Source organism: Sturnira hondurensis, unplaced genomic scaffold, assembly GCF_014824575.4.
Source record: "Sturnira hondurensis isolate 20B ecotype Veracruz unplaced genomic scaffold, ASM1482457v3 Scaffold0006413, whole genome shotgun sequence".
Taxonomy (NCBI): domain Eukaryota; kingdom Metazoa; phylum Chordata; class Mammalia; order Chiroptera; family Phyllostomidae; genus Sturnira; species Sturnira hondurensis.
The window spans coordinates 13,306,609-13,321,804 of NW_028079044.1; the positions used below are offsets into that span (position 1 = coordinate 13,306,609).

General features: G+C 39.5%; 1 long non-coding RNA gene across 1 annotated transcript in view; it reads left to right on the forward strand.

Moving 5' to 3' along the window:
* The first annotated feature begins 383 nt into the window (after positions 1-383).
* LOC118988904 (uncharacterized) overlaps positions 384-15,196 on the forward strand; it is a 38,791-nt gene continuing 23,978 nt past the window's right edge. The window contains exon 1 of the long non-coding RNA XR_005066868.1: positions 384-465. This is a non-coding gene — a long non-coding RNA (uncharacterized LOC118988904). The remainder of the gene's footprint in view (positions 466-15,196) is intronic.

The window sequence follows — 15,196 nt, forward strand, 5'->3', positions numbered from 1 at the left end:
GGTCAGGAGCCTCTGGCCTTAGAATTCCTGGTGGCATCTGCCTTTCCTCCTCTTGGACTCTCTGTTCTCTACCCCATTTCTAAAGGTACAAGACTCATTGGATTTTAAAGCTACCTGTGATATGCTTTTGTGAAAGGGTTTTATCTGTAGAACTTCTAATTACAAATCATTTTGTGTACTGTTGTCTGAATTTGTGTATGTACGTATTTTGATATTGAAGACAAGCTATTTTTAGTTTCCTTTTGGGTATGTTTGGAGAAACTCTTAACTGTTGCTATGCTGCTATGGAGACGGTATCCACGTATACTGACATGTTTACAATTGTTTAAAACACTATAAACTTTCCAGGGCAAAGGCAAACAGCTTACTTCCATCAGAGTTGCTCCATGCTTCCCTTTTTTATGAGTTTATTTATTACTCTCAGATCCGTGCTGGAATCTGCTTCATCTGTGCCTACATTAAAGGGTAGGGTTTTTTTTTGTTTTTGTTTTTTGCTTTTTTGCTGATGTGCATCATTATTTAATTGATTTCACATTCATAACTATGAAAAGGCTGAGAGCAGATAAAAATTTCCCCCTGAAATAAAAAAAATATTTCTTGGTTTTGGTAGAAATTGAGAATTGAATACCTCATAGACTCCCAAATAAAAAAAATGGAATAAAACCTTTTGAGAGTATGTTGACAATCTACCTAGAATTTGCCAGTGTGGGAGACTTTGATAGCCATTTAATTGTAACTATTAAAATTATTTTTTTTGTGTACACAGAATGACTTTAATGACTATTCTAATTGCTTGGAAACATGCAATCCCAAAGCCAGGAGTTTTCTGGCTTACTCCAAGCATGGGGAAAAGTAGGTGGCTGAGAATCTTGACAGCTTTTGAAAGGAGAATCTTAACAAAAATCCACGTGAATTGAAGTGAATAAGAACTGTGTTTGTTTGAAGATACAAAGAAAGTGATTCTTGACAGAGTTGTTTTCCAGGATTCAAAAAATATTTGAAAATGGAACCTGTAATTGTGAATCACACAATGATGAGTCCCGACTACATAAAATGGCACACATTCTAGTAAAGCATACTATTTTATAAGGTTTTAAACCCAAAGTACGTTCATCTTTAAAAAACTCCTTTTACTAAAATTTGGTATCTTTTTTAGATAAGTACATAGTAAAGGAAATCTTAGCTGTAATGAAGGAGTCTATTTTCCTTTCTCTTCTACTAAAAAATCTCAATTTTGTCATCTACCTGAAATGGTCATTTTAAGTCAATATTCCAAAAAAATCAAATAAACAAAAAGTCCTTTGAAGATTGGGAATGATTCGTGGACAGCTGGTTGACCTGGGCCTCATTTGTATGTGGAAATCAGGGAGCCACAAAGTCAATAGTTCCCAACAGGCCTCTTTGCAAATGTTTATACTCTGTCTCTGTTGTCACTCATCAGCGGATATTCCATTCTAAGCCCTACATAGGACAAGGTTTATGTGACCTTTTTCCTTCCCTGTGGGAAGGATTCTTCCCTGCCTCCTGGAGCTTAGCAACAGCTAAGAAATGTGACCCCAAGGACACATTGAGATTAGAACTCAGTAAAAGCTAGTGGCTTGGTATTCTACCATCAGAGGCAGGGACAGGAGCGGGTTTACAGGAGATCCAAACAGGAAGTGAATCTGGCTTAGCAGTAGCTTATGTCAAGAGGCTAGAAGTTGCAGCATTAATTCCCCTGAGTTGGGAGCCTGGGAAGAGTGGGTATCAAGTGGCTCTGGCAACTGGGTTCCTCTGTGGTTACCATCAGGATAAGCATGAAAAGGGGAAGCTGGATGGGAACAGCAGGATGGCTTTACACAGAGTGCTCCCCAGGCAGCCACTAATTGGCTTAACTCCAGTTCAGATTTCTCTTAAGAAGCAGATTTCCGTTTCTGTTCTGTTGCTTCTAAGGGGATTTCCCAAATTAACCTTCTCTAGGCTTTCTTGAGGGGACTGTTTTTGAGGGCTGGTGGGGAATTTCCCTCTTCTGACCTAAACTGTTGCTGGGGGAGACATTACTGATCTTCATCTGGGGATTTTCTCACAGGCATTTGGCTACTTCCTGTTTCCCAAGAGTCTCTGCTGTCTGAGAACTGAAGCATTATCAGGGGGGCAAATAGGCTTTAGGAAAAAAGGAAGAAGGGATGCTTTTCTCCCCTCCTCCAGTTACTTGGATTGAAGATCAGGCCCAAGGCCTTTGCTGAGGGCTTCAGATTGATTACTCTAAACATTCTACAGGAACTTGGTTTGGACAGTGTAATCACAAATGCCCCAAATGACTGGTTCATTAGAATAGCTGCCTGTATTTGGTATGGATAGAAACTCTTATGTTAAAAGAAACCATTAAAGAATCATTACTCCTTTTACTTAATGACAGTACCACTTCTTGAGTGCTTTCTGTGTGTTGTGCACAGTGCTAAGAACTTTTCATACATTTCTCATTTGATCTTGGCCACAACTCAGAGAAGTAGGCCTTTTTAAGACCCATTTGACAGATGAGCAAACTGAGGCTCTGAGAGGTTAGGTAACTTATCCAAATTTTCCTGGCTGGTATTAGGCAGCCCTTCAAGGCTGTGGGATTCCAAAGCCCAATCTATGTTTATTCGGCTATAAATTTATACCGACATTGGCATTTGTTTCATAAGTCTTTTAGATGCTATTACTGGCAAAGCAGTGAGAAGGACCCTGAGGAGAAGCAGCTTCCTCCTTCCTCAATAAGGAGTGAAAATATTTTAGGGGGCAGTGTTGCTAGCTTAGCTCTATGCACCTGCCAGGTCCTTTTGCTTTCTGTTCACCATTTTAGCATGACCTGGAAAGACCTGCTGACCTGGGAGGTGGTAGGGAGCAATATACAAAAGAAGCTCTAATCAAACCAATTACTTCATTCTTTTTCTTAGAGAACCCTTCTATCTAACCAGTGCTTTCAACTTGCTGCTTCCTACCCTAGCCTTGTTCATTTTATCGAGGTTCTTAGAAATAATTTTTCCAAAGACAATTCCCAGAAAACCTCTGACTCTGCTCTGGCCCAGGGAAAATAATGTTCTAGAATTGCTGTACCTCTTTGATTCTTGATTGTTCTTAAGACATATCAATGTGTGTGTGTGTGTGTGTGTGTGTGTGTGTGATCTTATGGTATGAGGTTCTTAGCGGGGTAGATCATGACCACAAGTTGACTTTTGCAAAATTTTCCAAGTGTTTCTGGTTCCACCAGAGAAGTTATTAATTAGTACAGGTGAGGGTATTGGGGTAGCACCAGGACTGATGTGGCTGTTCTTAAGGGTTCCCAAGGAGTGGGAGACGCTCCTGCTGCTATGATGCCCCTTGCCCTTTGCTGCAGCTCCTCCTCTCCAGGCTCTGTCTAGGAGGACTCCTCACCATATCTTCTTCTTTCAAACAGTAAACTCTGATAGCTACTACCTACTGTTGAGAATTTACCAGCCACCAAGTGATTTGCCTGCATAAACTCACTTGATCCTTACCCATGAAGGTAGGCAAAATGATTCTCATTTAATTTACCAGTGAGGAAACCAGGGCTCTGAAGGGTTAATAATTGGCTCAAAGCTGCCTAACTAGTAAGTTGAGGGCTGAGATTCAAATACTGGCCTGTCTGATTCCTACTTGTGGCTTTATTGGGGAGGGGGAGCAAACCTCATTTACTTTATTTTTTAATCACTAGGAAAATGTAGCTTTAAAGCAAACGAAAGTTATCATTTTAAGTAATAAGGTAGTAGAAAGAGAACAAGATCCTAACCAGCATGATGCCAGTGCTGGGGAAGGAGGAGGCACGGCACAGAGGTCCCTGGCCCAACAGAAAGTGATATTTGGTAAAGGAGGTGCTGCCCCTCCATTGTGCTGAGGGGACCATAACTTCCTTCTTTTCACCGTTGCCAGTGTGTTTACTCAGTGGTTTTGCAATTTCAGGGGGCTAAGTAAGCAATGAAGGATTTAGGCTTTCCTTATGCTTGAGAAAAACAACAACAGGCTTCCTAAATCCAGTACTTCAAAACTCTTTTGAATTCCAAGAATCCATCTCTCACTGTTCATTCCCAGACAGTGGTACACATTGTAATCAAAATCCCCTTTCCTTTTAATGGCAGAATGTCACTGCTCTTCCCACTGTTTTCTCGCAGAAGAGCAGAGGAAGACGACCTCAGGGGCTAACAAGGCAGCTGGTGAGGGGGATGATCTGCTTCTCAAGTGCAGTATGACTCTGCCTCTCCTGTGTCACACAGGGTCCAGGCCAAAAGATGTGATGTGCAAAAGCCTCACTGGCACGCCCGGAACCTTTGCAGTCTTTGCTGACCCCAGGGCTGGTGCTCTTGGACATCCTGCTCAACACACCTGGAATGTTGCTATCAGGGTTTAGGTCTTGTGCATACGTATAATGCTGAACTTAGCAGTTACTAGTGCAATTTTAAAATTTAGTTTTACCAAATGAAATTACTTATATAGCTAGATGAGTTGGGATGACCCATGTCAGTGCAAAGATACAAGATAAAAGGTATTCCTTTTACTTAGAGATGACTTTTACCTGTGATTGTGGAAGTAATATTCAATTACTTGCTTGTTCCTTTGGTTTGGAATGCTTTCAATAGGTAGCCACATGAACCACTCCCTCACCTTCTTTACATGTTCCCTCAACTCTCACCTTCTCAGTGGGGTTTACCTTGCCGCCTATTTCAATTGAACTTGCCTTCCCTTTTCCACACCCAGTACTCCTGATTATCTAACCTGGTCTATTATTTCCTTTTCCCATAATACTTATCCCTTCTAATGTCTATTAAAATTACTTACTTACTGTGTTTATGGCTTATTTTCTGTTTTCTCACCTATAATGTAATCTCTATAAGGACAGGAATCTCTGTACATTTTGTTCACTAATTTATTATCAGCACCAGATCAGTGTCTGCTACAGGGTAAGGAATTAATAAATATTTTTTAATGAGTGAAAGTTTAAATCTTCAGAGACAGGAATGACAGAAATGAGAAAAGTCCATGAAGATCATATATGTGTTGATTTGGTGGTTTTAGAAGACATTTTTATCTCTTTCTGATGATGAAAATGAGCACATAACTTTGTAAACTTGCATAATTAAAAGTACTCACAAGAGTTTGTTCATTTCAACTGCTGCTTTTAAAGAACTCGATAAGCATCTCATTCTACTATCCCTTCTTTTTGGGAAGCCTCCTTTCAAATACTCAGATATCTGGTATTTCTGCCCTGAAGGCATCAGAAAAGCATTTAACTGAAGGATAGAATTTACCAGGCTTTCTGGTCCAAACAACTCCTCAGTATTTTTTCTGTATTGCTTTTGAAGAATAACGCATATGACCCTTGTCTGGATAGTACTCAGAGTATTCATAGCCCTGTGAGGGGCCTTGAATTTATGTATGTGACCTATTTTCTTAGCCAAAAGTGGGTAGGGTTCTGACAGCAAGTTGGTTTGTGGGTAAAACTGTTGACATCACTGGTTCAGGACTGATGACTACATAGCTGTTACATGTTTATGTTAATACTTCCCGTTTTGAGACATTTCAAGAAACGCTTTTCTTGGTAGTGTGAGTTAGATCGTGTGCTAATGACAAAATTTCTGAGGCTGATCAACAGTGTTTTCTGATAAGCTTAATCACAGCATCATGAGTGCTTAATAAATGACAACATGGTTGGTATAGAGGTTAAAAAAGGGTCATTCACCTCACTCTCTTTCTCATTGGAAGTCCTAAACTAGTATAAGGTATTTTATCCTCCAGTGTCCACCCATGCCCTTTTTCCTACTCCAGGGAGACCCTCAGTGGGTTTGCTGTAATAGCTGTGTTATGAATGTGATAGATAGAATCAGTTATTATGATTAAATAATTGATTTGTGTTTTTTTAAAAAGCAATCATCACTTGTCATGACAATCCTATTACTTAAAGTAACTTTGAATAGATCAAAATTTATCACTCCATTTTAAACACTAGGGTTAGAAATTACTTTTGTATATTTTGATTAAAAGCATTAGGAGAATATAAATTTCAGACAATCTTAAAAACTACCCATAATTCTTTCTAACTGCCATGATCATCTATACATGTTCTCTGTTAATCATTTCCTGTGTGCATACAATTGTTCCTAAAACTGAAAGGAACACCACTGTCACTGGGTGGTAGTGGGAACCCTTTGGGATGAGGACCCTTACTGATCACTCCGTATAAACTCATAGTTTAGCATAGGACCTAGTACGGATGAGTGCTTGAAAAATCATTGCCAGAATAATAAATTAATAAGTGGATTTGCAGAGGATCTAAAATATTAGATTAATTATTGTGTTGGTTCACAGGGAGAGGCCAAATTCCCCACACTTGACAAACATTAGCTGTTCCGTGACTTCCACTTTCGCCCTGACCTCTAAGAGCAGCATAGGGAGGATGGGACAGGCCAGTGGTGACACAGTTACTCTTCTGACTTGCTTGAAAGCAAAAGCATTAATTCCTTTTACTTCTTCACTCTTTGTCTGCAGACTACCTGGAACCAGACTGGCCTTAAATTTCTGAGACTAACTGAATGCTAATCAACAGGTTGTTGATCCTAAAATAAAATTGCAAATTGGGTTTGGAGTTTGATGTACAAGCCTCAGAGACACAGGTTTGTTGCTAATTTAGATTACAGATGTCATAAAAAAAGAAACCAAAAAGGTTAGCTAACTTCTAAATTAAACACTCTGCCTTAGAATAATTACCATGTTACAGCATCTGTGTTCTCTGGTAGAATTTGGATAACACTTTATTGCTCAGAATAATGTTCTATTTTGTCACCAAATAGTACTTGAATACAAGTTCTGTACTCCTGGATTGCAGGAAGGGTGTTGCTCTGAACGATAACACCCTCAGCAACAAGGCTCAATTTTGCAGGAAATTTATATGTACTAAAAATCTTGTTCTCTATGCACCGCCCCACCCCCCCCCATTCATTCATAGGCTAGAGACCTGAGCTTTGTTAGTTTTTCTAAATGTAAATGGACTGAGTCAGTCTCATGTAGTCACCATTAAGGACAGATCATGGTAACATGGAGAATACTATTTGAATCTTCTTCCCATAGGAAACTGGCTATGAAAAGATAGGCCATCAATCATAATTTGGAAGGGAAGTTAAAAATCCTTTTGATGGACACTTTACAAGCTATTATTGCAGCAAGTAGAACTGGGAACACTTTTTTCATTGAGCAAATACACCTGGCCATTTTGGACATTTCCATTTTGATAGGTTAGCTGGTGGGAAAAGGTTCCTAGGCTTAACTAATAGTTTTTCATGTTTCCCAGTCTAAGTCTGAATTTAAGGAATGGTAATCTGCCTTCTTTTAAATCACAACAACTATAGAATTCCACAGAATTTTGTCTAAAATGATACAAATTTGTCATAGTCTGGGAGACTATTCTTCATTAGGACACAGCATAGCCTTTATCTGAAAGCCATACACATATAACAAACAATGGCTCTCTTCTGTGTATTTTTCTGTTACTTTAATGCCTTTAAATTTCAATTATGGGAGTAGAAGACATGAGTTGTATTATTCAAGCCTCCTTTATGTTCCTTAATGATGACTAATTTTTTTCTTTCTGAGCTAAAAAGAAATCTTTTTAGCTTAAAATCTTGTGTATTCTGAAATGACCACTATACAGAGACTGATCACTATTGTATTTGTCCCTTAAAATATATTCTGTTTTCTTCCATAGCAATAGAACCCCTGATTTTTAAGCTGGACATACAAATATTCAGGAAAAAGGGCAGGGGCTTTTTCCCAGTTTCCCTTGCAAAGGACTAGGTGGACACGCTAGCAGGAGCTGTAGCAGATATGACAAGGGCAACATAGCAGATGAGTGGGTGGAAATGTCATACCAGCTTGCCTAACTTGCAGCTTTATATGAAAGAAAGATAACCTATCTTGTTTAAATGACTGCTTCTCTGGGTCTGTGTTTCTCAAAAGGAAAAACATCTATTTAATCTGCCATGAAGAAACAAACTGATTGTAGCAACACCTGTTGGCTCATCTGCCCAACACCCTTTTCTACAATGGACACTCTCTCCACACTCACATAGTTAGAGTGAGAGTCTCCAGGCTCTAGAACATAAGGTGTCCTTTGACTGAAAGATGATCTCCTGACCCAGCCTGGGCCAATCAAAATCTTTCCCCAGAAACTTGAAAATAAGATGGAGAAAAAGAGATTTGTCTCTTTGAACCATAAGACTGTAATAGCAAATATCTGAGCTATTGGAAGCTTTCTTTTCCACCATGTGTTGAGAGAAGTAGAAGAAAACAGGCTGCAATGAGAAAGGACAATGAATCAGAGCCAAAGAGAGAAGCAGAGATTTAGAGATGGAGGGCTGAGAGCATTCTAGATTTCCCCAAGTCCTTCATACATGGCTGTCTCAACACTGTTGTTTACTCTTTCCTATCCAGCCTCCACTGTCTTCTTTCTAAGCAATGCTGGTGTTGTTCTGGACCCACCCATCCCCAGCGGGGGTTGCCACAATATGTGCATGCACTTCCCTGGCAACTGTACTAATCTAGTGATGGACACACACCCTAAATTGTCCCAATCTGATTGAAAATTTATATTTCATGTCTAGAGGAGATGTTATGCTTTCTCCTGCTGGACATAAGCAAGGAATTATACAGTCCTGATTGCTGTTGTCGGTTCTCTTGACACCATGAGGGTGACCATCCTGGGAGAAGGGCAACACTGAAGATGGCAGCGGGAAAAATTCTAAAAAGCTGGAGCCTTTGATGACATTTGTGAGCACTCTAGTATATTAGACTAAAAATGACCTACTAATGAAGTCAGAGGTCACCAAACTTTTTCTAAAAGTGTGAGAGTAAATATTTTAAGAGTCATAGGCTGTAAAGTCTTGTCATAGCTAATCCACTGTGCTGTTGTAGCTCCAAAACAGCCCTACACAACACATATGCATATATGTGAATGGCTGTACATGTGCTCCAGTAAACAGGCTTTTGTTTTCCAACCCTTCTTATAAGTCAGTTTGGGTCAGAGTTTTCTGTTACTTGTTGTCAAAACTACCACACATGATACATGGGTTCTAATCCATTTATAAGGACCAGCTGCATCTTGCTCTTGAAGTCTATGAGGAACTCCATTGTCCAGAGCTCATGGCCAAAATATTTCACCAAGTGTGCAAGATGAACACTCACCAACTACACAGATGTCAGACAGCTCTCTTGGAGCACGTTGGCTGAAGACCGCTCTGCCAGTGTCTCCTCAGAGAGTCCTCTTTGTTATTTAAACAGGTCAGAGTTTATTTGCTATTTATCAACAATGGCATCCTCATTGTTCTTCATAGATTTTCATTTTGGGGACCTCTTTAATCATTTTACTCGTTTTTTGGCTGAGATGCTGATCAGTTTTAGTATGTCATTTCTTCTTTTTGATTCCCCACTTCTTTAGTCCAGTATTTCTGTGTCAAGATGTAATACTAGCATTTTAAAAAATTAGCCAGATGAAAACTTTTCTTAATAATGAGCTCCTTTTTTGAATTCCTGCAGGCCCTATGGTCAATAATACACAGTCCACTATGTGATGCATGAGGTGTGACTACAAAGCATCAAAAAGACTTTTAACACATTTGCCACTGTTCAGAGATATTCAGTGTATTTCATTAAATGCAGTTGCTATAACCCAATAGTGCTTCAGTTTCTCAATATGGCTTTGGAATTCCTCCAATCTCCCCACTTTATCTCAATATCTGGCATTGATGGAGATCTATCACATTGTCAACAGGCGTGGCTCCAAATGAACTCCTTCCACTTGCAAAAAACAACCTGATCCATCTTAAATATTTGTAATTATTGAGGCTTTTCCTGTTCTCCTTCCTTTCTCATATTATTGTTAGATACCAAGCTATGCTTAATGCACACCTATCACTCTTTTAGGTGCTGGTGAGATTAAGTCCCTATTACCAGTATGTTTGTAGTTGAAAAGGAGAAAAATAAGTAAATAAATTATAGTGGAACCCGAATCACGCAAACATGGTCCTCCTAGAAGAAACAGCCCGGATTTTGCAGGCTTTGTCCCACTTACATACGTAGACACTTAGCTTCCTGCCGGGCTTTTCACATGGGCTCCCCCACCGACCACATGCTTTTCCATTTCAGCTCTGCTCCTGCTTTCAAGCCTCCGAGTGCCAAGTGTCTATTTTTTTCAAAACTTTTATATAATGTTGGTGGAAAGCAATACTACTTGTTAGATCAGTTTAAAGCATTTCATATTGTTTTTAAATAATCCTAGAAAAGAATTTAACAGAGGAAAAATCTCTGTAGTAGGCAGCCTGACTGGCAGCCAGTGTGTTTAGAACAGTTTGGAATAGAGAATTCTTATTGTTTTCCAGACTGACCTAATCCAAAAAGGAAAATGCTAATTTAACCCAGTAAGCAATGCAGAGTTAAACAGCAGGAGGAAAATGGACCAGGAGAGTGACTGAGACCACATTTCCTTTTTCAGCTCTGCCATTCTCCCCCACCCCCTTTCTGGGGAAAATTTTAAAAAGACGTAACTTTCTGTAGATGGTGACTTTTTGTCAACACATAGCAACAATATGCTGAAAGAGGTCAGAAGCTTTGTCTATTTTCTTTAATGTTGTCATCTTTGGGCCCAGTACAGTGCCAGACACTTGCTAGCAGCTCGACACGTATGTTAACAATGAATGAATGAGTAAGTGAATGAATGAGTGTCAAAATACTGTTAGTCCTTCAATCCATATTTCACTGTAGCCCAGCTGTCTTCCATGGGGAGAATGTCCCAAGCTTCACTGGGTGCTTCATTTTGTTTTCTGGGTCTTGGTGCAGAGGTATCTGGGCCACTTCTCTTCCCAATTCTTGGTGATCACAGCATTTTTCAAATTCTCTCTCACTTCCTTATTGTAAGAATTCAGGCATGGTCCTTGGGTCATTGCTTGGAAATAGAAATACTTGAACCCCAACTATAGCCTAGGCCCAAGCTTAACTTCCTGATTTAATGATAATATGAAGTGAGAAAAGCTACACTTGATACACATAGAGGGACATAGCAAAGCAGTAAAAAAAAAAAAAAACTCTTGAGGACAGCAGGAAATCAGAGGGAGGGGACAGATCGTGCACAAAAGATAATGATTAAAACTTACACTGCTTTATATTTTTGCCTTTTACTAGCCCTAAAAATTTTGCCTTTGTAACTTAATTGTAACCTCCTCCTCTTTGTTTTATAATTTCCTTTTTTCAAGTGCACTATAGGTGTTAGTTACATATTTGTTGACTGGTTGACAAAGAGAATTAAGACGTTAGTGGAACCCGACTACTTTCCTCCTAACATTTCCTTTTCTGTATTGATTGTTCTGTGGTCACTCTGGGCCATGAGACACTGGATAATGAAAACTCAATAAACTCTCATTTGTTCAAATCAATAACTAGCTGAGGACCACACAAAATGTGTGTGGTCCTAGCATTGTGTTAGATGGAAAGCCACAAAAACTAATAAGGCACACCTCTAAAAATGCATTCAGTGTAGCAAGCAGTACAGATAAAGTGTGTCAAACAACTACAACGTAAGGGAGAAAGATACACTAGGAGATCACGTAACTTGCTATGAGAACACAAAGGAAGAAAAGAGAACTCTAATTTGTGAGCTCTGAGAAGGTTACACAGAGGAACTTCCTGAAGAACAAGTAGGGTTTAACCAGGGAAAATGGGTGGAGGGGCCATGGGCAGTGGGAGCTCTGTGAAGAAATTGACAGAGGTGAAATTCGATGCACAGAGGAACACATATTGGTTTCCAGTATTTTCTCTCATCCATTATCAGTCATGTGTCAGTCTCTTAAAACATAACCAGCGGTAGAGCTGTTATGGCATGTTTTTCGAGTTTGCACTGAAGAAAAGTATTTCAGTACAATGCTGAACAATGCCGCTGGCAGCACTATAAAAGGATGATTAGAGTACCACCCTACGTGTGAATTAGCCTGTCCAATTCTGCCTGCAAAGCAGATGGCTGTTAAACATTTGTTCCCTCCTTAGTATTGTCTGCCCTGTAAATGCTAAAGAGTAGCTGAAATGGAGAGCTCTATCACGATAAAGGCATTTTCACCTACAATTTGTTTATAATGCACTCTTGATGGATAGGCAAGCTCCCTTGCTCCCAGGAGGCTGTGCTCCAAGTGCACACACATTCCAGAAAGATTAGCCTTTCTCCTGTTGCCACTAAGAGCCCTGAAAGCCACGGTAATCAATACGTACAATAATTTATCACTAACTGATTAAATTTTTCTATTGATTTCTTCTGGAATGAGTATTTACGCTTCCCAAAGAGCTTTATTCTTTAAATAGACAACTAAGCAATGAGTTGTAATTTTAAGTTTTGAAATGCTTTAGCAACAATTTTTATGGAGCACCCAGAAGAAAAATAAGTAGAGGCCCTGGATAGTTTTCAGCTCTTGCTGAGTTGTAGAGTAGAGATTGCCCCTTGCCTGCCTGTGCTGACTGAGTCTGGGAACCCTGAAGAAGATGCTCTGTCCCTTGCCATGTATCTAAGGACTGATGTCACTTTGCAAGCACTGGAAGTCTGGTGGGCTCCTCGTCTTTCTTTTCTTTCTGGAAACAGTTGTCTACTTGAAATTCAGTCTGAGGTTATCTATCTCGAGTCTAGCAAGTAGTTGGTATTCAGAGGATCCATCCTCTAAGCAGGCTTTATACTAGTGCTTTTCAAACTTGAATGTGTACATGAGTCTCCCAGGGGTCCGTTTATAATGCAGATTCTGACTTTGGGGTGACACCTGAGACTCTACAGTTCTAACACGCTTCCAGGTGTTTTCTGGAGCAAAACTTTAAACTCACCCCTGTCCAAGGTAAGAAGGACAGGTGGTGTGACAGGCAGCATGCTAAGCACTTAGAGGCCACTTGATAACACAAAGCCCTAACCAAATGTTCCACAAACATCAGGAACAGAAACCAAAGGGAGAGCCTGAGCTCTCCACTGCTCCTTATTCATGTGTTTCTCTGAGGCAATATGGGGGTAATAGAAATAGAGAAAGAAAATAAATTGTTCATTTCTCTATCCACACATTTTAATCCTTTGCTCTATGCCAGGGAATATACATTATAATAAAATGGACGGAGAAGTAGCTTATTTCAAAAAGGCAGACATTGAAAACATTCCCCTACACCCCTTTATTTTTGTTAGGTAACTTTTGCTCCAAGAGACCCTATAAAGAATCCAGCCGTTCAGCGTTTCCCAGCAGAACAACATTATTTGCCATTGTTCTTTGTGTTCAAAGATACTTCTGGCAATGATGTTACTATTCCTGTGTGAGTCTGGCAGGAAGCCCTAAGATGTGACCTAATTTCCAAATAGCTTGTCCTTCTGGTGAGCTGTTATTAGTAAAACCCACTGTAGTTTATGACTCTACCCTATAGATTTTGAGAAAATAGGAGGGCAAAGGAGATTCTCACCTGGATCAGTTTGTGTGACTTAAATAATCTTTTTTTGGAATAATAGTTCATGACCATTTCATAAAGAGATGATGCAGAAACCAACACACCATCCTTTCTTTTTGAGAGAAGGGATCTTAAAAAGCCTGGCAGTGGAAGATCATTAGATAATTTGTTGTTAGTTCAAGAAAGGAACATCCTGGTATATTTATAGTCGTGCTGCCCAGCGAGAGAATGTTTACGTATGGACCTGTTTTATCATCCTATCTCTTCTGAGTGGATCTTGAAAGTTAAATTATAAGATCCCATTATGCTTAAAAGGGAAGGATGCTTCATAGAAAAGGCATTTACTAAGCTCTTGAGGGACTGCTGCGCGCTGATCAGATGACAGATGGTGTTCAGCTTTCGCAATGTAGGAGTGCTAAAAGAATGTCGGGTCACAGTGAAGCCATGGAAAATCAAAGTGAAATATGCTGCAAGTTGTTCTAAGCCTGACATAAGAAGAGGAGGTTCCAGGAAAATAATCCCAACCACCAAGAGAGGATCTCTTGTCTCCTGTCTTCAACTACTACCCATTCCAGGAAGCTCCTGCTGCCAATCCACCAGCTTGGGCTATTAGTCTGCTGTATCTCTGGACATTGTAATTTAGTCTCTTATTGACCTCTCCTTGGTTACTTCTGCTTAATCATAAAATATCCCCTTTTTTAAGGGTTTACTAAGTGTTCCAGCCCTATTTCTGCCAACCCCCCAAATTCTCTCTTTCTATACTAACTTGTCATTAGTGTCTCAAAAGTTACAACTTACAAAATGAGTTTGAAATTTTATAAGGGGTGGGACAGGGTAAGAAAAATTTTGAATTTTGTATATAAGAAATGGATGGGTATTCACTAAGCAATACCCTTCACTATTGCCATGTCCCCACTGAGATTCACCATGTAAGGGCTCTTGTGGGTAAGGAGTTATTTTCCTCATGTGACTCTGGTTTGGGACATATACACAAAAAAGCACACATGCAGATATAGGCACACACATACACTGATATCTGGGAATATTTTTGCATTTAACTGTGACTCTTCTAGTTAATTTATGGACATTTTATATTTATACTATGGGGGTAATTTCTAAGTCATTGGATCTTAGAGACTCTAAGGGGTCATCTGGGTGGGCTGTCAACACTGATGTTAGTTGGCGATGTTAGTTAGTTGGCTTGGAGCACAGCATTAGAAGATTGTCAGGCTAAATTTAGTTAATCAGGAAAAAGAGTTATCGTTGATTCATCATTCTTGCAATGGCTGGGAGTGGTAGCATACAGCTACATTACTAACTCTAATCTGAGACCTGGCTACTCTCTTTTCCAGTGCAGTAATCTCTTTTACATTGTCTTTGACAGCTGGCCTCTACTCACTGCAGCAATATTTTCAGTATTTGTGAGCTTTTTTTTTTGAAGAATGCTCATTGCATTGTTGAACAGCTTTACATGTTGAACCCAAAAATCTATCTCATTGAGACTTCCAATAATTTGTTCCAGTTCTACCCTTTGGAGCTGTAGAGACCAAGATTATATTCCACATCATAGCTCTTCAGGTATCAGAAAATAGTTATTACGTAATCTCTTCTCCTAGATAAATAGCTCCTTTCTTTCAAATATTTTTCAGATATTGTGGTTTCTGGGACTCCCAACATCTTGAATGTTGCTTAACTTTTTCTTTGCTACTTTTCAAGTGTG